At 39.2% G+C, this 22,354-nt stretch overlaps 1 protein-coding gene across 2 annotated transcripts in view; it reads right to left on the bottom strand.

Annotated features, from left to right (window-relative positions):
* The window catches only part of LOC106076382 (uncharacterized), a 275,905-nt gene extending 255,248 nt beyond the window's left edge, over positions 1–20,657 (bottom strand). For both annotated transcript variants that reach the window (XM_056017279.1, XM_056017282.1), the window contains exon 1: positions 20,383–20,657. The gene's annotated coding sequence lies outside the window, so the exon portion shown is untranslated. The remainder of the gene's footprint in view (positions 1–20,382) is intronic.
* Between the last annotated feature and the right edge of the window lie 1,697 nt (positions 20,658–22,354).

Raw genomic sequence — 22,354 nt, 5'->3', positions numbered from 1 at the left:
AAGACATTAAGGTAATAGTGTCATGACATCCACTGTTTCTACGTAGTCTCAAAAGTAAGACTTGACTATCTTTCAATGTCGTCGTGGGACCTGGGGCAATGAACCGCTAAACACCGAGCTCGCTACCCCAATGACGGAAACTTTACAAGTGCATTGTCTTTAATTTTATTTTTTAGATAACATCTTTTAAATTAATGAAGTTGCTGATGTGGTTTTTCATTGCTTTTGTATTTTTACCGAGCTTATATTAAGTCCCTCAGTCTGTCTGACTATCTGGGTGGAAACTTATGCACGTTATTTCTCTCACTTCCCTTTCTGGGATCAAGTTGAAACTTTGCACAATTTTTCATTTTCGATGACAACACATGAATCAATAAAAAAAAAATAATCAAATAGTTAATCAACCAGGTCGAAGGAAAAAGGGGGGGGGGGGCTGTGTTGGGAAAATAAAATAAATTGTAACAATATTTTAATAAATTCTGTGTTTGCTTCTATTCCTAAATGTTACATGAGCTAAATAAAACATCTTTTTGAACAATATACATACATATCTTGTTTTTCTCACTCATTGAAACTTTAATTTTGATTTTTCTCAAAATGTCAATTTTACATGGGTATGTGTTCTTAAGAATAATTTTTCTCAAAACCTATCAGTTCAATTATAATAATATTTGGTATACATGTTTAAATATGGTCTTAGTACAGGATGACAATAGAAAATGTCATAAAATGTTTACAGGAAAAGAGTAAAAGACATTTTAATTGGTTACAATGGCTGAAAACGCTGTCCGCAGAAGAGGGTAAAATTTACAAATTTATTTTAAAAAATCTATATACATTTTTCACAATGTCTCATTGTCATCTTGTAAGGAGATAGGGTGTCTATCAATATACCAATTTTCAGACCTGTAGCTTTAATGGTTATTTCAGAAACACATTCTTAGAAATGAGATGATTTGACCCCTTGGACCCCCCCCCCCTTTATGATGAAAAAAAGTTGAATTTCATTAAAAAAAATATTTTTTAAAGGCATATTATGTGTTCCTATGGTCAAATACATCATTTAAATACATTAAAAATTCTAAAATGTTAAAAACAAAAAAAAAGTTTTCAAGGTAGATGACCCCCTAAACAAGTGAAGTTCACCTTACAGAGCTTGCGACCCATGGAGCAGGTGCTGTAAAGCTCATCTGTTTCAATGAGCAGACAGTTAACGATGGTGTCATGTGGCTAGCACAACGACCAACCGCCATTACTTTCCCCAAAATTCCGTAGGTCCAGATCCCAGTCTTCAACGAAACAGTCGACAGCTACTGGAACTAGATTTTTCTCACGAAGGTAAAAGGTGACCAACGATCAACTGTTTCCGCATTCCTGATAACATCTTACTTTTTTTTTTAGATATGTAGATTAAGGAAACAGTCGAACGTGAGAGTTTTGAAAGACGCCTTCTCTAACTGTTTAATGTTGATGCCAACATACGACCCGCGAGCCATATTCAGCCCGCGGCGATGTGTTATCCAGGCGATAAAACATCCGCCCAGTGTGCAGGAAATCGGCATATTAAAGAGAAAAAAATTTATATATGTTTCTATTGGCATGGCCCGTGGTGCTCGACTCGAAAATTTATATCCCGAATATTGTCTTAAAAAAAGGTTGAGCTTCATTGGCTTAAAACATAATTAAATTCGTTTGAAAAAGTCGGTCGTGATGGACGTGTTAACTTTGGGGTAAACATACTAAAACGTAAATAGCCAAGCCCCTTCTTCCTTACTTTCAAGTCTCCGCCCCTGACCACACAAAGTGAAGAAGTACCTCTACACTCATTTAAAAAGACGGAATGAAATGACCTTCGACAATCGCACCTTTATTTCAAACTAATAGATCAATAGATCACCCGACTGGACAATATCGATCCGACTAACACAACTAACGAATTTTTTTTTCTTCTTCCTTTCTCTCTTTCCAAAGACTAAAGACCTAAGTCCATTGACTGTACAAATACTGTTACTGCAGTATTCGATACCACACAAGCACAGAGCAGAGGCAGTGGGCGGCTTGTCCAAACAGTCCCTGCCTGAGTGCTTCAAATGGGTCGAACTTCGCCGGAGAGAGAGAGAGAGAGAGAGAGAGAGGGAGATATTGGGAGAGGGGGGAAAGAAAGAGTGAAGGAGAGAAAGAGATAGATAAAGAGATATATATAGATAGAGATGAGGCGATCTAATTACTATATAAGGTGTCTAATTAGAATGCATTATGATTAAGGATTAACCAGGTTCGTCGACTTCAGGATATGTCATGGAGGCACCAACCTCTTGCATGGTCATCACTAAGGGCCTTTTCCTATTCTAGCGCTGCTGACTCTTACCAAGACGTACATCAACTCTTGGAATCAGTGCCTGTTTCTAATACTGCTAAGTTAAAGTATTCCACGAGAAAAAAAAATGGAGCCGCCTTTGCTTTTTTATTTCTGCCTCAACAAATATCAAAGTTGATACAAACATCTACACAGAGCAATTTATGAAGAATGTAATCAAAGACTAACTCCAGGAGCAGGTAAGCGATGTTAACTCCAGGAGCAGGTAAGCAATGTTAGCGCCAGGAGCAGGTAAGCAATGTTAGCGTCAGGAGCAGGTAGACAATGTTAGCTCCAGGAGCAGGTAAATAATATTAACTCCAGGAGCAGGTAAGCAATATTAACTCCAGGAGCAGGTAAACAATGTTAGCTATAGGAGCAGGTAAGCAATACTAACTCCAGGAGCAGGTAAGCAATGTCAACTCCAGAAAAGGTAAGCAATGTTAACTCCAGGAGCAGGTAAGCAAATGTTAGCTCAAGGAGCAGGTAAGCAATGTTAGCGTCAGGAGCAGGTAGACAATGTTAGCTCCAGGAGCAGGTAAGCAATATTAACTCCAGGAGCAGGTAAACAATGTTAGCTATAGGAGCAGGTAAGCAATACAAACTCCAGGAGCAGGTAAGCAATGTCAACTCCAGAAAAGGTAAGCAATGTTAACTCCAGGAGCAGGTAAGCAATGTTAACTCCAGGAGCAGGTAAGTAATGTTAGCTCAAGGAGCAGGTAGGCAAATGTTAGCTCCAGGCGCAGGGAGGCAATATTAACTCCAGGAGCAGGTAATCAATGTTAACTCCAGGAGCAGGTAAGCAATGTTAACTCCAGGAGCAGATACCCAAAGACTAACTTCATGATCAGATAACCAAAGCTTTATATCCAGGATCTAATAACCAACCTCCAATTTCAGGAGCGGATGGCCAACACTCTCCGATACTCTAAAAAAAATTACCGTCTACGAGTTATAAAGGGGTTATTGATTTAGTGACATTGTCTCAGAAAGAGTGAACTGCTGCTTATGGGTTCTAGTCTTGTTAGAAGCAAAGAGATACCTATTTAATATTATTACCTAAATGCCAAACTTTAATTTGGTCCTTAGCGACATCGAGGAAAAGTAAAGGCCATTTATCGGTGTGCTGTCCCCACAATATCATCGTTTAAATAGCTGGATGGGGACACGACAAAACTTTTACTGACACTTCATTCACCGACATTTCGTTCACCTGACGATTCGTTCACCCGACTATTCTTTCATAAGACTATTCATTCACCCGACAAATCGCTCACCGACAACTGGCTCACAGACAACTTGTTCACCGACAGTTGGTTCTCGACAAATCGTTCACCGACAAATCGTTCACCTGATCGTAATATATTGTTAATATTATATTCTCGTCGCGTGTTCAATGTGTTTACATTAAACGTTCATACAGGGAATTGATACATTATAACTTTAGTTGCTATTATATCCACACACATAAATTGATTGCTAGAGATCGGGCGTAATCTAAGTTTCTTTGTTAATGTTTCTAAAGCATGAGGATAGTATGTAATCAAAATAAGACAGGAGTTAGAAAGGAGTTGTACCGGTAGTGTTCACATGTAACCCCTGACAAACAAAAGCCTTTGTGGATATGGCAACAAAAGGATCTTCTATTCACTTAATGTTAAAGCATTTCCGTCAATGTTTGTACTTCAAAATGTCATTTCAAGCTATTAATAACTCTATCTGCACTGAACTACGTAAAGACGTGATTTCCTGCGTCCATTAATTTATTGTTTGTATACATAAATATTAAGTAGATATAAAAATTAAAATAGTATTTGTCTCTTTCTCATTTATATATTTCTTTGCAGGTGTATTTGTTTTTAAAACTCTTCACAGACGATTGCTCATGACGCCATTCAAAGGTTCTCAAAATGTCCAGCATAGCCTAACGTGTTAGAATGTCGCCGAAATATTCATGAACATCTCCAGAAGACAACCTGGGGCTCGATTCTACGGGGCAATGAAAAAGTCAAAATGACGGCCACAGTTATCTTCACATTAACGGGACAAAATTTGTTGTCCAGTAAAAATGTCTATCCGCAAATATAGCTTTAGAGGTCCGGACCAAGTATTAACAACAAAAGTTTGCATGTCACAGAACAAAATGTGGCTGCGCTCTAGATACTGATTTGCTGAAGTCATTTTCTGGCTTTTATTTTCTTCGCTCTACTGATTAGAAAATCTCATGCGCGTTGGGTATGAATCCAAGAAACATTTCTGTATGAAGAAGAAAAAAAAACAAAAACAGCAACGAAGCAACAGGTTGTTGCAAGTGATTTTTTTTTATCTAAATAGCCCCACCCACCACCCCCATCCCTAAAAAAAACAAAAAATGATTGCATGAGCCCAATAGTGAGTGAGCAAGATTTCTTGATACAGAGTAAAGGTGGGGAGGGGGGATGACAAACGAGAGAGGACGCGACGAAGAGCAATGGTTGCGCGTGACCTAGCAGACCCCCCACCACCACCACTCCCATGCCCCAGTGATAAAAATCAGGGTTCAAGGAGGGAAATAGCATGTGAAAAGAATGGAATCAGTGTCGAGAGTGCATGTGTGTGGTCTTACCATCGTTAGAGGCTACGGTGTGCACTTCTTCCACTAAATTCCATTGCAAAAATTTGAGAGAAAAGAAAATAAATACGACGATTCGGAAGGCAAAGGCCTATCATACTTTTGTTGTTGTTTTTAGAAATAGCATAAAATCTCAAAATATCAGTTACTATACTTAACGTAACTCTGTACTGAGTATAGACTAACAAAGTAACCACTCTTCCATAGTTACACAACCACACATAGTTGCACTAACACACAGTTACAATCCATCCAGGGCCGGCCTTAGGCCACTGCAACCTATGCGACAGCGGTGGGCTCCATACTCTCATAGGCCCCGCGCAAATTCTAGGTGTAAATTATTAAATTAATTCATTTAAACTTATAACAGGGTTCCCGCGGCCTCCTGATTTTCAAGGAGCTCTTTCAAGGAAATCTCCTGAAATGATTAAAATCTGAAATATGGACAAAATTGTCATTTTGAGTTGTCATTCTATATGGAAAACACCATTCCTACGATCGAAAAAAAAAAGGCATTATACAATACTCGCATTTGTGGCATCTCTTGAAAGAAGCTTCTCGCGCCTCAAAATAATCAAGAATTACTTGATGTCAACTATTCAAGAAGTTAGCTTGAAAAATTTGGTAATTCTTGCTATTGAGCGTGATCTATGTAGGAAACTGAATTTTGATGATATACTACACTACAGGTAAAGTAATTTAATTTCATCGTGATTTAGTACTTTGTAAAGACATGAATGAAATGCAAAGACGCATTTTTTTTCCTAGTTTAAAACCTTAATTTTCACTTATTACCCTTATCCCTACACAAACAGGGCCCCGCGCAATCCGTTTCGCATAGGGCCCCGCAATTGTCAGGGCCGGCCCTGACTCCATCCATCCATCCCAGTGGCACTACAGCTCGTGGAGGGCCCTGAGCTGCTCTAGCAAATCTTCCCATTCTGATCCATCCTGGGCTTTACGTCTCCATGCCCGGACTTCTTATTGTTGTACATCTGCCTCTACGTCCCCAATCCACCGTACTCGTGGTCTGCATTTGGGGCGCCTGCCTTTTGGTTTGTGCCGGTGTACATTCTTTGCTTCTCTGTTCTCTGACATTCTTTCGAGGTGACCTGCCCGCCATGAAAAAATATGGCCCCATTGAGGAACGGTTTGTCGATAGTGATATTTGTCGGTGCTTTCTTCTATCCCAAATGGACTCGATTCTCAGGCAACAGTGGTCCTTTTTTTTTTTTTTGATTCCCTATTGGTCTAAGCGTCTGAGAAGCATTGCCCAGGAAGATATCAGTTTAAAATCATAAGAATAATTATAATAATAGCTGAAGGGGCTTGTGGCTGATAACAACTTCGTGACCTTGGACATGACTTGTCATAGAGAGATTCTCCTGCAGACCTGCTACATCATAAGTACACTTCTCAGTCGACATACTTAAGGGAACTACAATAAATGTTCTTTCCCTTGAGTTTCGATCCTGGCAGCCAGATTTGAAACACATTTTAAAATAAAATAATGATAATACCATAATGGTCCCTGAATCAGAAGAACACGATTTGGTAACTATATTTCTGAGGACCAATGAGCCACGAACTTTATGTATATTTCTGACCCAGTAGGTCCAGTTTACATGGCGAAAGATTACCTCAAGCGACTTTTCTGTACTGATCTAGACTCTATATAAAAGTGGATGATTTGATAAGACCTAACGATGTGGCTTTCGATTAAGCATTGATTATGGCTCGATCCAACATTGATAAGCCGATATCCTATCGATATATTGATATGGTTTAACCATAATTTAATTTTAAGGAAAGAACCAATATGGCATGCTATATATATATATATATATATATATATATATATATATATAAAGAGAGAGACACACACACACATAGAGAAAAAGAGAGAAAGAGAGAAAGATAGATAGATAGATAGATAGATAGATAGATAGATAGATAGATAGATAGATAGATAGATAGATAGATAGATAGATAGATAGATAGATAGATAGATAGATAGATAGATAGATAGATAGATAGATAGATAGATAGATAGATAGATAGATAGATGGATGGATAGATAGATAGATAGATAGATGGATAGATAGAGAGATAGATAGATAGATAAAAAGATATTGACTGCTATCGGGAAAGTCTACAAAAAGTTCCAATATTCAAAACAAAATTCTTCTTTATCTCCAATACATTTCAATAGGGGTAAGACGTAGGTGTGAGTGACTGGGACCAAGACTTGTCATTTTATTTCACATCTTATAGCCACCCCCCAAAACTTTTTTTTTTAAATATAAACTTCTATTTTCGTTGCTTTCAATTTTCAAAAAGCACAACCGTCTAATCCAGGGGTTCTCAACCTGTGGATCGCGACCCCTTTGGGGGTCAATTGACGATTTGCCAGGGGTCGCCTAAGACCATCGAAAATAAGGATTGATTTTGTCTATTCTTTTATTGCTGTTGGGGGGGGGGGGGGACGGTCGCGGCAGAGTAGGGATGGTAAAAAGGGGTCGCCGAGCCTAAAAGGTTGAGAACCGCTGGACTCTAATCCTTCCCGGACCGACACTTGTATTTTGTTTGTTGAGAGTTTTAATATTGTTACGTATCTCTACTATCCAGGCTCTCTGCAAACTGCACCACACGATACAACGAACTTAAAGAACATCACAACTCAGGGCTCCAAAGTATCAGTAACAGTTTCATTTCAAATACATTACAATTGCACAATTGGCATCAACATTAACATTGACCGCACAAAAACCTTATCACTGTTCCTGACTGACTTCACACACCATCTTGGTTCTGACTTCGCCTCGTATTGGTCACATTGCGAGGTAACATGTCTTGACTCTTGACACACTCTCTCTTATATAGGGTCCCTACTGGCCTTCTAAAACCGGATGGAACGTCGCTTGACCACTCGCTTGATTACATTCGCCGTGACCTGCGTGCGTAATATTTACAACACAGGTCCTTGCTGAACTGGCGTGTACTGTCACTCGTTACGGTTGACCGCTGGTCTAGCGCTGGCCTGGGGCGATTTGCGTAGTCTAAAAACAAACACAGCACTACCCCCATCTGTCTCACCACCAGGTTTATAAGAATATACAGTGATAAAGGACTCTTTGTCTGTCTCACCACCAGGTTTATAAGAATATACAGCGATAAATGACTCTTTGTCTGTCTCACCAGCAGGTTTATAAGAATATACAGCGATAAAGGACTCTTTGTCTGTCACATCTCAGATCCAGCTCCCTCCTCTTCGTATTCCATTTAGTTTCCAGGGTATGCACCCATGTCCTATGACACTGTGATTTATCCCTGCAACTAGAAGCACTAACAGCCCACAAGGTGTCCCAGCGGCACTGCTTTGGGACCTAGGTCCCCGATTCTCTTTTTCTGAAACGATGCTTACTGCACACTCACGCCCTTACCTCAACCCCCCCCCACACACACACACAACCAAACACACACAAAATATGATGTATTAAAACGAACTTGCCAACACGCGGACGATCATAAGACTTACAAATGTGGCCATAGAGGAATTATTTTACAGCATGTCGACTTGCTAGGAGGTAGTGGAATGGAGCGGGGGGGGTGTGATAGAGGGAAGCACAAAATAACGTTCTTATCACTGTGACGTCTAGACACATAATAGAAGCAATAACCCAACACAATTAGGACTGTGACTTTAAATAACATCTTGTCAAGACATTCGCAAACCTTCAGCGCTGTCCTCACTCTCCCTTTTGTTTTGGTTTTTTTTTTTTAACTTTTTTTTCAGATGCGTAGAATGGTTGGGCGGTGCGGGCGGTCCGCCCTGGCCGGCATATTTATAGAAAATAAATTATTTATGCTATACTTTTTTTTTTCGTTTCGACAATGCAAAAAAAAAAAAAAGAGAGAGAGAGAGTGGCGTAGATATTTTAAGACACGTTTGACATGATTTTTAAAATCCAGTTAAAATGTTATCTGAATATAAATGCCCACTAACACTTTCCTGCAGGGAAAGGCAACTGGTAAAAAAAAAGGTCGGAGACAAAGAAAGCAATAATAGGACAAAATTTAGGAATGGGCAGCTGGTCATTCTGGCGAAAATCTGAAGAGAGACGGTCGACAGATGATGTGTGGTGTATCTAGGTCATTGATATTTTTTTTCACTTGCACTATTCTCGCTAACACTCAATATTTGTAATTTTAAAACAGAATTTAGGGGCAAAAGACGTTGAGCTCCATTGTAGTACGCCAGCGCCTAGTCACGTCATGCGCCACTGATCAAAGGTCGTGGCTGCGACACTAAACAGTTCCCCCCCCCTGGGCCCTCCTTCCAACGAGCGTACATCTCCTAGCCACACCTTGCATCTTCCTGCCACATGTTGACGTTACCTCTACCTTTTGTTTCATTGACTGTGTCACTACATGTCCACAGCCACATCACCCCCACCCCTTTCTCTTTCTTACCAATAAAATGTTAAAATGTTTAATGGTTATAATCACTTTAACTTTTCACTGACTCCACACACACACTATTTCAAAACGTCCAGGTCAGCTCCGGTCTTGCTTATATTCCAAGTCTACTAAATGTGAGTTACGTCGATTGTTTTACTTCATTGTTCTAAGTAGTGGTGTGAACAGCAAAGGAAGCAATCAGACATGACCTAATAGGAAATTTTACTCCACTTTTTCCTCCACACCCCCCCCTTTCCCCACCTTGCATTGAAAAAAAATTCATTTGCACGTTTCTTCTATTACGATCAGGAGGCCAGCTGACCCCCCCCCCCCCCAAAGACCCCACGCTTAATGGGGGCCCTGTCTTTTACTAAATAAATGTACAAAACAGAAAAAAATATTGCACCTGCGTCCAAAGTCCCATCAAATATCATTAAACCCAAGGACGGGCTTAGCAGTAAGCGGGGCCCTGGGAGAGTGCCATATCAGGGCCACGTATGTTTGTACGATGGGCTGACGTTAAAAAAAAAAAGATTCTCTTTATCGTTGGGCCTTTTTAAGGCGTGGGGCCTGGGGCGCTAGCCCCATTCGCCACCCCTTTAGGCCGCCTCTGCACCGCACCTCCTTTTGTCAGTTCTGCCAGGATATTGATAAATGAAGTTAAAGTTCTCAAATGGTCATCCCACTTTTTGTTCCCCAATCAAAATTAGACTACGTGGAAATAAAAAAAAATGCTTCGATGCTAATTACAAAAACTTTGATGTTGCTTGACATTCGCTCAGTGCTGTTTTTGCTTGAACCTAAGGACATCAATGTTTCTCAATCTTTAGTATGCCTAACCCATGAAGGACAGTGTCATCCAAGTGGGAAAAAAATGTAGAGACACATATATAAATGTAGAATGGGTGGGAGGGCGCTTAACTCTTTCTCTCCTAATCGACGATACCATCGTTGATTTGACCTCAGTAAATTAAATTAATGTTTATCTTTTAAACTTGACTTTGAATTATATAAAAAGAGCATGCATTTCCCTTTAATTCTACACCAAATACAACATTTTCTGATAACAAACAACAAAGCTATTGAAGCCCGATCATAACAGGGTAGTGAGATAGTAATGAGTAAAATGAAGATGTCCTTTATTATCCTTGGATATAATTACGAGCGAAAGAGTTCAGCTATATTTGTGATAAAGGTGAAATAGAAAGGGTTGACATGAACTGACATTGAAAAGTTTACTCAAACTGAGAGGAATACAATTTGAAGATCGCTGCTCTAGGCAGTGCCAGTGATGCCCAACCTAAAGCCCACGGACTATATCCTGCCCGGATCGTAGTGCTTTGAGTCTTTGGCCCACAGTGCAGGAAATTATTGTATCGGGCCATAGTAATAAGGTCGGACATTTTTACATGCCCCCCTGCCCTAAAAATGTGAGCATCACTGTAACAAAGTATCCATTTATTATCTACATGCGAGGCACGGGGGATTCCTGAACATGTGGTCTCACCTATCCCCCCCCCCATTTTTTTTCTTTTGTTTAACACATACCTTCAGTTAGCACCTGCATCAACCAGGTATTGATTTACAGTCAACACACAATAAAGACAAGCATATTAACATCATGCATGCATAATGATCGATTTTTATGTGTGGATGCCTCAATGAAGAGAAATGTAAACAATATAGACATCTGAATAGCTCCACACTCCTCCGTTCTGGATCAATTGAGGAAACAAATTAAATTGAACTTTACGACATTTGTTGTATTAGCGACATTAAAATTGCATTTATTCTAATTTACGTGTGTTCTGCATCTACAGTATATAGATGGATTTATTTTTGTTTACAGGTAAAGAGACAGGGAGATAATTGCTTTTTTTTTATTGTTTACAAAACAAAGCTGTCTAGAATTTAGCAAACAAGCCAAATAAAAATAAAATGTTAAAAAAAAAAAGAAATCGTATATAATATAATGGTAAGCACCGCACAAACTCTGTCACATCTTAATACTGCACTGTTTATTTCCCCTTTCTATATAAAAGAAAATTAACTAACTACTAATTGATTAGCTAATTGGTTACTTTGTTATTGATTCATGAATAATAATAAAGCCAGTCCCAAAGTCACAAGAGTAGTGAGAAATGCAATATTTCCCGTGGCTGCGCAGCCCGAGCTGTGACCTGCATATTTTGCCACATCCTAGGTAAGCATAACCATTGTCCTCAGCTGGTCGATTTAGATTTTCCCTTCGCCGTCTGCGTTTGTCCTCGGCAGCGGATTTTCTTTTGGTCTCAAATGTGTATCCTGCGGCCTTCGTGAGTGACCTCCAGCTGTCTCGTTCTGAGGCCGCATGCAACCAGGTGCTCTCTTCTATGTCAGCCAAAGAAAGTTGACGCCTAAGCTGGTCTTTGAAGCGTTTCCATAGGGCGCCTCTGTTACGTCGACCACCTTTTAGCTCACTAAAAAGGACTGCCTTAGGCATACGTTGGTCTCCCATACGGGATACGTGCCCTACCCAGCGCAACTGTCGGACCATAAGAAGTCGCTCTATACTGTCCATACCGGTGTTCGCAAGGACATCGCCAGCTAGAATGTCTGATTCATGAATACTATAACATCAATTGAGTATTCAAAATTGTAAAACTTAATCCGAGAATGTGAAGCGGGAGCAAAAAGGGAATACGCAAAGGAATCCATCTAGACAAGGTCGCCAAATATCAGCTTTGTAAATAAATGTTGCTTTAAATGAGCTCGTAAGTAATGGGTCATTTAAACACAAAACAGACCTTGACACCATTTCTGGTGTAAGGTTTTGCTATTAGAGAGAGAGATTGGAAGGGATGGGCCTTCGATGTCATCTAAATAGAGATAGCAGTAATAAGGAAAACTAATGTCCCACGAATGGGTTGGTGACAACAGAACTGTAAGACATCTTTAAAAAATAATTAACTCTTTCAGGCCTTGCGATCTAGCACATTTTTCCATTATGCACGGATTCTTAGCTGCTGTAGATCTGCCTCTGGAATCTAGATCATCAATTCACCGTACTTGTGGTCTGCCTATAGGACGGCTGTCTTTTTTGGTTTTTGCCGGTCAATAGTCTTTGCTTCTCTGTTCTCTGACCTTCGAGGTGACCTGCCCAATGTAATCTGTTCCTTTTTATTTCTGTCACCATGGAGTGGTCTTCATATAGCAATAACATGCTTTTAGCTTTCTCAATTCACTATGATCATATCTCTTGTCTGGACCAGTTTAGAATAGGAGTGGGGGGAGAGTAGGCGGTATCTGTGTGAATATTATAGTGGTCGCTTTTTAGATGCATTTATGAAAAAAAAAAGTTGAACGACCTTGGATTAGAACTGGAGGACTCTAGCCTCCTCAAGCCAACACACTAACCACTGTACCAAAGAAGTGCTTATCTATTGTTAGTTTCAAATTTTCAAGCAAAGTATAAAGGGGACTAATTCAACTTATACCAACACATCAGCCAAGTACAATTTCTTTCCCAAATTCGATACCAAACAAATAATTAATTACTAATTGCACATATTAAATTGTTAAAGGTTTCATAATATTCTCTGTAAAAAAGGGGCCCTCTGAGCGTCATGTTAAAAAATCTTTTACAGACTCTACACTTCAGTCCAATACTAATATAATGTAACAGATTTTCCGAAATAATGTAGTAGCCTACATCCTTAATGCCGAACACACTATAAATCTATATATGGCCCACACACTTAGCTATAAAAAAAAGCAACATATGGTCCATATCTCTTTTAAGGAAATAGAGTTCACTGTTTGGTTGCCTACATTAATCGATATATTATCGAATCTAACATAATGATTTTGTGGACAGGTATGATTGGATGCCCATCATGATATACACTTTGTGGGCCGCATGGTATAGAAATGCCCGGGCCGATTTTGACACTCAGTCCGCCCCTGATTAGTGATATGTGAGTCAGTGAATCAATGAGTCAGGGGCCTTCTAAGTTAAGTATAATATAGATTATAGAATGTCAAAGTCTACAATAAAAAGGATTCAGTCAATATGATACAAATAGAGAAATGAAGGCCTTGAGTGATAATTCACACACACACACAGACACACATACGCAATTATGTTCGTTACATACTATTGTTTCGAAGTATTGATCAAAGGTAGACTATAAGATGTCCTAATTATGATTTTATGAACTAGATCTAGACCAGGGGTCGGCAAACTGCGCTCGCGAGCCACATGCGGCTCTTTGGATGTTAAGCTGCGGCTCTTTAGTTCCATACGCCAATATTATTCATTTTATCGAAAAACGACATTTGAAAATCTTTCTGATTCGATTAACGAGGATTAGGCGCCGATTCTATTTCCCAGCCACATGTATTTCAGCGCACCCCTCCCTCATGTCTTGAAATGTAACATATTTGCAGGTGAAAGATATTCAAGTTTCTTCTGCCTTATCACTTGATTTTACGAGTCTTGCGACAAAAAAGACAAGGCATTAGTTGGCCTTAGTTGACAATATATGTCTTCTCAAGATCCAAAAGAAGAACTTCTAGGATTGCTACTGCTCTCGTGACAAACTAGAGGAGAAGATACAGCTAATGTCGTGCAAAAATACCTTGAAGACAATATAATCAATATAAATAAAATCGTTTCAATAGCAACTGATGAAACCAGATGTATGAAGGGAAAAAATAAAGGGACAACTACGATTCTTTGGCGCAAAATAAACCAGGAAATTCTTACGTTTCACTGCATAATAATACACCAAGAAGCGCTTTGTGTCCAAACATTTCCGGCCGAAATAGTTGAGATCATGAATTTGGTAATCAAGATTTTTAGCAGCATCTTCTCAAAAGCGTTCTTACATCGTCAGTTTAAAGAATTCTTAAACCAAATGGAAACTCATTATTCCGACCTCCTTCTTTACAATAAAGTGTGATGACTTTCCAAAGGTACGGTATTGAAACATATGCTTTGTGCTTAAATGTATTAAATACATTCCTAACTGATAAAGGCATTAATCACTCTGAATTGGAGAACGACAAATGGTTGCAAGCATTTTGCATTATGGTGGATATAAATGAAATTAAATGAGCTGAATATAAAAACCGCAAGGAAAGGGAAACCCATCCTATGTTTTGGTAGAAGATTTGGTTTGTTTAGAGGAAAAATTAATTCTTTTTGCAGAAAATATTCAGAGCGTAAAATTACTACATTTTCCATTTGTAAATAAATATTGCGATAAAACCAGTGCAACTGTGGACACAGGTTACTTCAGCACAGTTATAAAGAAAAATTAAAGATGAATTTGATGACCGATTTGAGCAATTCAAAACAAACAAAACGATTGTAGCATGTATTTAAAAAATCCTCTCAACACAAATAGTAACGAAATCCACATTGAGCCATTTGGAATTGATAATGGATCTCTAGACATGCAACTGATAGATTTAAAAATTAAAGTTTTGTGGAGTTGAAAATCAAGTTGGAAGAGTTAAAGGTCCAAAATATGTTCGTCCGCAACAAAAGTGGACAGCTTTAAAAGAAATGCCGCGAGTTGAGATGTGAAAAATTTGGTGCGAGCTAGTGTTCTCTTGCACGAATTTAATTAAAGGTAAAGTAAGAAGCCAACTAACAAATGAAACTTTAGAGTCGTGTTTGAAACAAAAAACAAGTTATGAGCCAAATTTATCCAAACTTTCCAAAATCAAAGCCATTACTCCCACTGAATTAGTTTGCTCAATAGTTGGTTACAAGAGTATAAGTTAGTGTTGTATGTAAAGTTATATATATATATATATATATATATAATCTAATTTGTTGGGGAAAATAATATATATATATATATATATATATATATATATATATATATATATATATATATTGTTACGTATTTCTGAATTTTCTGGCTAGATGTATTAGTTGGCACACAAATAAAAACACAGCAAAGAACTTGACGACTAAACTTTCAGTTTCATATAACTTTAATGACTATTAACTCTAACAATTCGTTACTGTAACATGTAGCGTAGAAGACTGTACAATATCTGTCAGTTTACAGTTAGCTATACTTCGTTGCAATTCATCTCTTCTCAACTTTCCTCGAGCCGTATTCCACAGAACAGACCAACGACACACTTCCCAGTGTCGCTCCAGGTCTCCCAAAGCTGAACCAAGTCGTACTCAAGTCTACCGAATCAGAGCCGCACACGTCTTACATCGACTGTATCGACTGTAACGGCTCAAGTCCACTGTAGTTCGCTGTATAGACTTTAACGACAGTAGTCCACTCCAGTTAACTCTACCCTAGTTAACTTGCACCGAGTCGTACACATTTCTCTTCCACAGAGCCGCACACGTCTTACATAGTCTGTATCGACTGTAACGGCTCACTCACGACTCCATACGACTCCATACGACTGACTTTCACATTAACTTTCTGGCTTATATAGAGTCCCTAATCGCTTCTTCAAAATATGCACAAACACTCCTAGTATCCTCTGGAATAACATGTCAGGAAACGTCACATCCTGTCTTTATTTATACACGTAGATTCCAGAAAACATCGGCTGCAGTGTCATCAAGTCGGGGTCACACGTAGTGACCTTTATCTGTCACTGTTCATTAGTAACTGTCCCCCTACTTAGATCTGTTCGTCCCCTGGAACAACACGTGTGGACACGTCACATCCTGTCTTTGTTTATACATGTAGATTCCAGGGAACACTAGCTGCTGTGTCATCTCGCCGGGGTCATACGTTGACCTCTACCTATCACTGTTCATTTGTAACACTGCCCCCTTCTTAGATCTGTTCGTCCCGAACAGATTCTACTTCATCACGATACTGAAGAAACCGATCGACGATCAAGAAGGAAGCTTTGGTGGTTGCCCCCTTCTCAGAGATGTTCTTTCAATCTGGCAGTTGTCCATCTTCTTTCCATAGAAGAATGGGAGCCAAATCCTCATTTTTCAGCAGTTCCTCACAAATGTTTTCATCAATCTTGGTATGGAAACATCGACCTTCAGATGACGACATTGGGCACTCTTGTCGAGAAAATTCATCAGCATTCTAACGAGTTCGTGCTTCACTGGCTGAGTTTTACATTTTCAAGCATCTTTTTACAGATGGGTTAGGGCTTTTTCCAGAGCTTCTTCAGAGATGACCAGGTTCATTACAGTACAGCAATATTCACATGTTCTTCTTACAACAGCAACTGACTTTGGGTTTGTACAATGCCTGTTGGGTTGATCTTCTCGCACAGTTTTATTTGTACAGTTCTATCTCAGATGGTTACTCACTTCACAGTTCTGGCATCTTAAACTAGTTCTGTCCTTCTTGCTTCTGACTTAATTAGCGTTCTTCTAAAACCTCTGTTATACTTCATCAACCTATTCTCATGAGGAATGTTCTTAGATTATTCATTAGTGGCTTCACACTTTTAACTGATTCGTAAGGCTTTCTTCTTTGGTCTGATGGTTCCGGACAGAATCTTTCTAAAAACATGGGCTGTGGAGTTTCATCAGTGCAGGTGGGGGTCTATCAGTGGGAGAAGTGGTGGGCTTGTTTTCTAACAACATGGGCTATGGAGTTTCATAAATGCAGGTGGGGGTCTATCAGTGGGAGAAGGGGTGGGTTTGTATCTTGATCTTGTTGGAGCCATCCACGTTGCACTCTGCATATGTCGCTTTCTCCGCCTCCTCAATTTGATATTTCTTTGGTTGCGTTGATGTCGTTGTCTTACTTTCTTGTCAATCAATGCTGATGGCAGCCACATAGCACATAGGAAGGTATTGCATTTCATAGCTGTAGTCATCAAGACTGTTGATCTAACAAGTTGTTTCGGCATTATTCTTCGATGGATGCTTTGCGAATGAGCTGCAAGTCCACTTGAAGGCAAGGTGTCAAACACGTCATCACCTTCATCCGAGTCTGGAGCACTCGCCTGTGGGGCAGGTTGATAACATTCAACGTGCAAAGGTCCATCAACTTCAGCATCAGATTCTATTGTGTTTCCTTGACTTTGACCAGGACTTCTCGCGCTGATCTTGACAGCTGGACAAGCTTCTGTTAAGTCCAGACCTTGCTGGTGTATTTCTTGGCATTCACAGTCTTCTTGTAAAGCTACGTACGTACAGTTCTTGTCAAACGCATTGTTGCAGTAATCAAGCTTCGAGTTCCTCTCGTAGACACTGGCAGATAGAAGACAGAAGTCTTTAAGGCCCACAACAACAGGCTTGGACGCAGACCCAACGTTGTCTTGATCTGTTTGGCTGGTTGAGGTACTCATATCAGGTATATCTGTAGCTAAAGCTTCGGTCAAACTATAGGTCTCTTCTATTGTTTCTTCAGCAGTCTCATTCTGCTTTTCGTTGAAATAGTAACAGCTACCGTCTCTTTTCATTTCTTGTGAGCCACATTCGTTTGGTTTACTATCACAGTCACAGACAGCACAGCCATCACCAGCATCCCTATCGTAATTGTCTGTATCGCCACATTCTTGGTTGGACAATCGTTCGATGTTCATCAATGGTATAGCTCTTTCATCTGTCGACTCAATCTGATACTGCTGAGTGTTCAGTAGCTCGTTCATCATGATTCTCGTTTGATCTTTTATTTGTTCTTCTGTCTTGTTGGGCGTGGTAGCTATTTGTTCATTCTCATTCATGGCTTTGATCAAATGGTTAAATGAAGAAAATCGAGTGTTGATTTCTGATTCTATCTCCTTAATGCTCTCATTCACCGAGCTCATTTTGTATTGCAAAGTTCTCAGGAGCTCCATCGTATTAGGTTTGATTTCAAATTGGCAAGTGTTCGGATTCTCATCTTCCTCCAACAGGGCTTGTCTTAGACGTGCTATTAGCGTTTCCTTATTTCCGTTAAGATGTAGACCTCTTTCTCGAAGCTCTTGTCTAAGTTCTTTCATGTCAAGTTCATTAAGAAGTTTTGTGGAATACATTCTAGCCAGAAAGATCCCACTTCTGACACCAATTGTTACGTATTTCTGAATTTTCTGGCTAGATGTATTAGTTGGCACACAAATAAAAACACAGCAAAGAACTTGACGACTAAACTTTCAGTTTCATATAACTTTAATGACTATTAACTCTAACAATTCGTTACTGTAACATGTAGCGTAGAAGACTGTACAATATCTGTCAGTTTACAGTTAGCTATACTTCGTTGCAATTCATCTCTTCTCAACTTTCCTCGAGCCGTATTCCACAGAACAGACCAACGACACACTTCCCAGTGTCGCTCCAGGTCTCCCAAAGCTGAACCAAGTCGTACTCAAGTCTACCGAATCAGAGCCGCACACGTCTTACATCGACTGTATCGACTGTAACGGCTCAAGTCCACTGTAGTTCGCTGTATAGACTTTAACGACAGTAGTCCACTCCAGTTAACTCTACCCTAGTTAACTTGCACCGAGTCGTACACATTTCTCTTCCACAGAGCCGCACACGTCTTACATAGTCTGTATCGACTGTAACGGCTCACTCACGACTCCATACGACTCCATACGACTGACTTTCACATTAACTTTCTGGCTTATATAGAGTCCCTAATCGCTTCTTCAAAATATGCACAAACACTCCTAGTATCCTCTGGAATAACATGTCAGGAAACGTCACATCCTGTCTTTATTTATACACGTAGATTCCAGAAAACATCGGCTGCAGTGTCATCAAGTCGGGGTCACACGTAGTGACCTTTATCTGTCACTGTTCATTAGTAACTGTCCCCCTACTTAGATCTGTTCGTCCCCTGGAACAACACGTGTGGACACGTCACATCCTGTCTTTGTTTATACATGTAGATTCCAGGGAACACTAGCTGCTGTGTCATCTCGCCGGGGTCATACGTTGACCTCTACCTATCACTGTTCATTTGTAACAATATTTAAAAACGTTGAAATTTAAGTAAGGTTGCCGACCCCTGATCTAGACCTTTACTCAAAATAAATCTACAACTTAATGCACTGACATATATATTAGAGATGTTATTTGTGAGACAATCAAATCTAGGCCAAAGTAGATCTAGATCTAAATTTAGAATAGACTTTACAGTAGTTTACAGGTTCTAGATTTAGATCTAGAGTCTAGATGTAGCAATAGATCTAATAGTGAAGACTATTATTTTGAAGTCAACGAATATTATTCAAATGTAATTATGATATGGCAGCGGTATGGCTCTTTAAAAAGCGTGACTAAATGTAGGTTATACAATTAATAATCCGTTTTGAACTAGATATCGATCTTTACAAATAATAGTAGGCCTAAGACTAGACTAATGGACCTCATTCAACAAAACGATCTAGATGTGTATGTTTAGACAGACACTAGATCTATAACATCTAGATCTAGATAGATCTAGTTCTATGCCTCTAATCTAGATGTGGACTATTGAAACCTGTTTTGATTTTAATTCAATCAATATGATATCTAGAACTAGATTTGATCATATCTAGATCTAGACCTTATTCATGAATTATTATTTCATGGATCTAAAAACTAGATCTAGAAACTGAATATAGCTCTAGATATAGTCTAGTTCTAGACTCTATATCAAATGCAAACAACGCATACACAAAATCTACACGCTCCAATCTAGATCTAGACTCTAGATCTTAATTATTGTTAAAGACAGATCTAGAGGTCTGTCCTACGTTGAAGTAGATCTAGATCTAGACTAGATCTATAGCCTATAGATCTAAAAATAGTAGAATATAGAAATCTAGTTCTAGACTCCTTATCTAGATAGATAGATCTAGAATATATCTATACTAGTAGACTATACCCAGTTGTGTAACTCACTCTCTGAGAAAAATAGAATGACAAAGCTAGGCTAAGGCTTAGCATCGCGCCAGTTTCATTAATTGATTACAAATAAAACCTAAATCTATGTCTATATTTAAATCTAGATCTTTTATTTTAAAAAATAAAACTTACCTGGATTGTCTCCTTTCCGTAGATCTATATAACCCAGTTCCTTTAAAGTCACAACAATAAAACATAAAGAAATTAGATCTACACTCTAGAATACTCTCGATCTATAGCTTTGAGTTCAAATAGACTAAAACATCTAAGTCGTCTGCTAGACAATTTTTTTTTTGAGCGCGTCAAAATATCACCTCTTCAGACAGTGTCCTTTTGTAATAAGGGGAAGGGGAGAAGAAGAAGAAAAAAAAAAAGTCCCATAAACCAACACGGCGAGAACACACACACACTCAAGGACTCACAGGCACTAAAACTTTTATAACAAAAGTAATGCAGAAAGTTGCGTACAAGTCAAGGAAGAGGGGGGGGGAGGTGTAGAAGAAGAAAAAAAAAGAGAGAATACACACTGCAATAAGTCCCGCTTGGAAAGAAGAAAGAAAGAAAGAAATTACAGAAGAAACGCCGAAGTTATAAGAATACAAAAAGAAAACTACCTCCAAAACAAAAAAAGTTTAAAAAAAGAAATGATGGGAACTTTAAAAAAAAGGGGGGGGGGCGGAGAGGAAACACTAACGCGTCGTCTGCTAGGAAATAGTGCAGTGGTGCATTTGTCTACTAACTGCACACATCTTGCCCCCCTTTTTTTCTCCCTCTCTCTCTCTTTCTCTCCACCCCTGCCCCTCTTTTCCTTTACTGCGTAATCATCTGCTCCTCACTATTGCATGAAGGAAGAGTGCACTCTTCTTTTTTTTTTTTATGTTGCGGTGTTGTTGCGTGGGGGTCGTACGGCGGGTTGGATGTACAGGGGGGCGGGGCTAGAAAATAAAAGATAAAGAAAATTTGGGGGGAGAGGGGAAGATCACTTCGACTGTTTATTTCATGCAGGTTTGTGGCCCTTTCCCTCCAAGATACACACACACACGCATATATTTTTTTTTCTCTTGGGTTTCTTTCTTGAGGTTAGGATGAGACTTTACGGATGTTTGGAAGACATGGAGGGGGGCGCGCGAGGGCAAGACCGGTGCGAGAGGGGGTGCGTGTTGGAGGCAGAGATAGGGTGCGAAGATGTTTTAGGGAAGACGGTAACACCCCCCCCCTAGCACACACGCACACACAAATTAAAATAAAGGAATTCAGTTTCAATCATTTTGGATAACCGGCGGGGGAAAATGTTGAATTACTTGAAATGTACCAGGCGGGGTGGGACTCTTGGAAGAAAGAAAAACTCCACTCTGACTCAATGGGCACTATGACTATGAAGTTATAGAACTTTAAAAAAAAACAACAGCTTATGTAATTAAAACATTTAAATTTGTGTATCCGGGACTTTCTTACTTTTGAAAATCTTTTTTTTATAGAGTCCATCTTTGATTCCATGTCCATATTCTGTTGTTCGTGAGCCGAGTTAAATTCAGTGATACAGCCATTGAGTTTAATTTTAATTGAAGGCGAGTATTTAAGTTTTGAAATACAGTATGTCCAGGGATCAACAATGGTAATAATAATGATAATAATAATAATAACATAAGTACATTGCCTTTTAAAAAAAAAAAGGGCAAGCTGTAGATAAATTGTCCTCACTAGACAATACCCTCGTTAGCCACTGGGCAAAAAGACTGCATCCTCTGTAGTCTAAATATATATATTTGCTTGTGAAAGGTCTGAATACATTGGGTTAATGTTAATTCTTTACCAAAAGAATTGTTTATTGTTACTGAGAACCAGATCTACATATTAAATGGGGGGGGGGGGAAATCAATTAGAATATTATCACTTTGATGGATAAGATTTCTTGCGGTTTCCTATAAGAGGCGGTAAATCTAAATGTCGAGACACTTTTAGCTTGCTTCCTTTGGCGGTTAGTCTAAAGTCTAAATAAAGATATGTTACGGGCCTCATTCATATGGCGGTTAATTTAAATGACGAGACACTGTTGGCTTCCTTTCTATGGTGGTTAGTCTAAATGACGAGACACTGTTGGCTT

The sequence above is a fragment of the Biomphalaria glabrata genome, chromosome 18, assembly GCF_947242115.1.
Source record: "Biomphalaria glabrata chromosome 18, xgBioGlab47.1, whole genome shotgun sequence".
Lineage (NCBI taxonomy): Eukaryota > Metazoa > Mollusca > Gastropoda > Planorbidae > Biomphalaria > Biomphalaria glabrata.
This window is presented reverse-complemented; position numbering and strand designations above follow the sequence as displayed.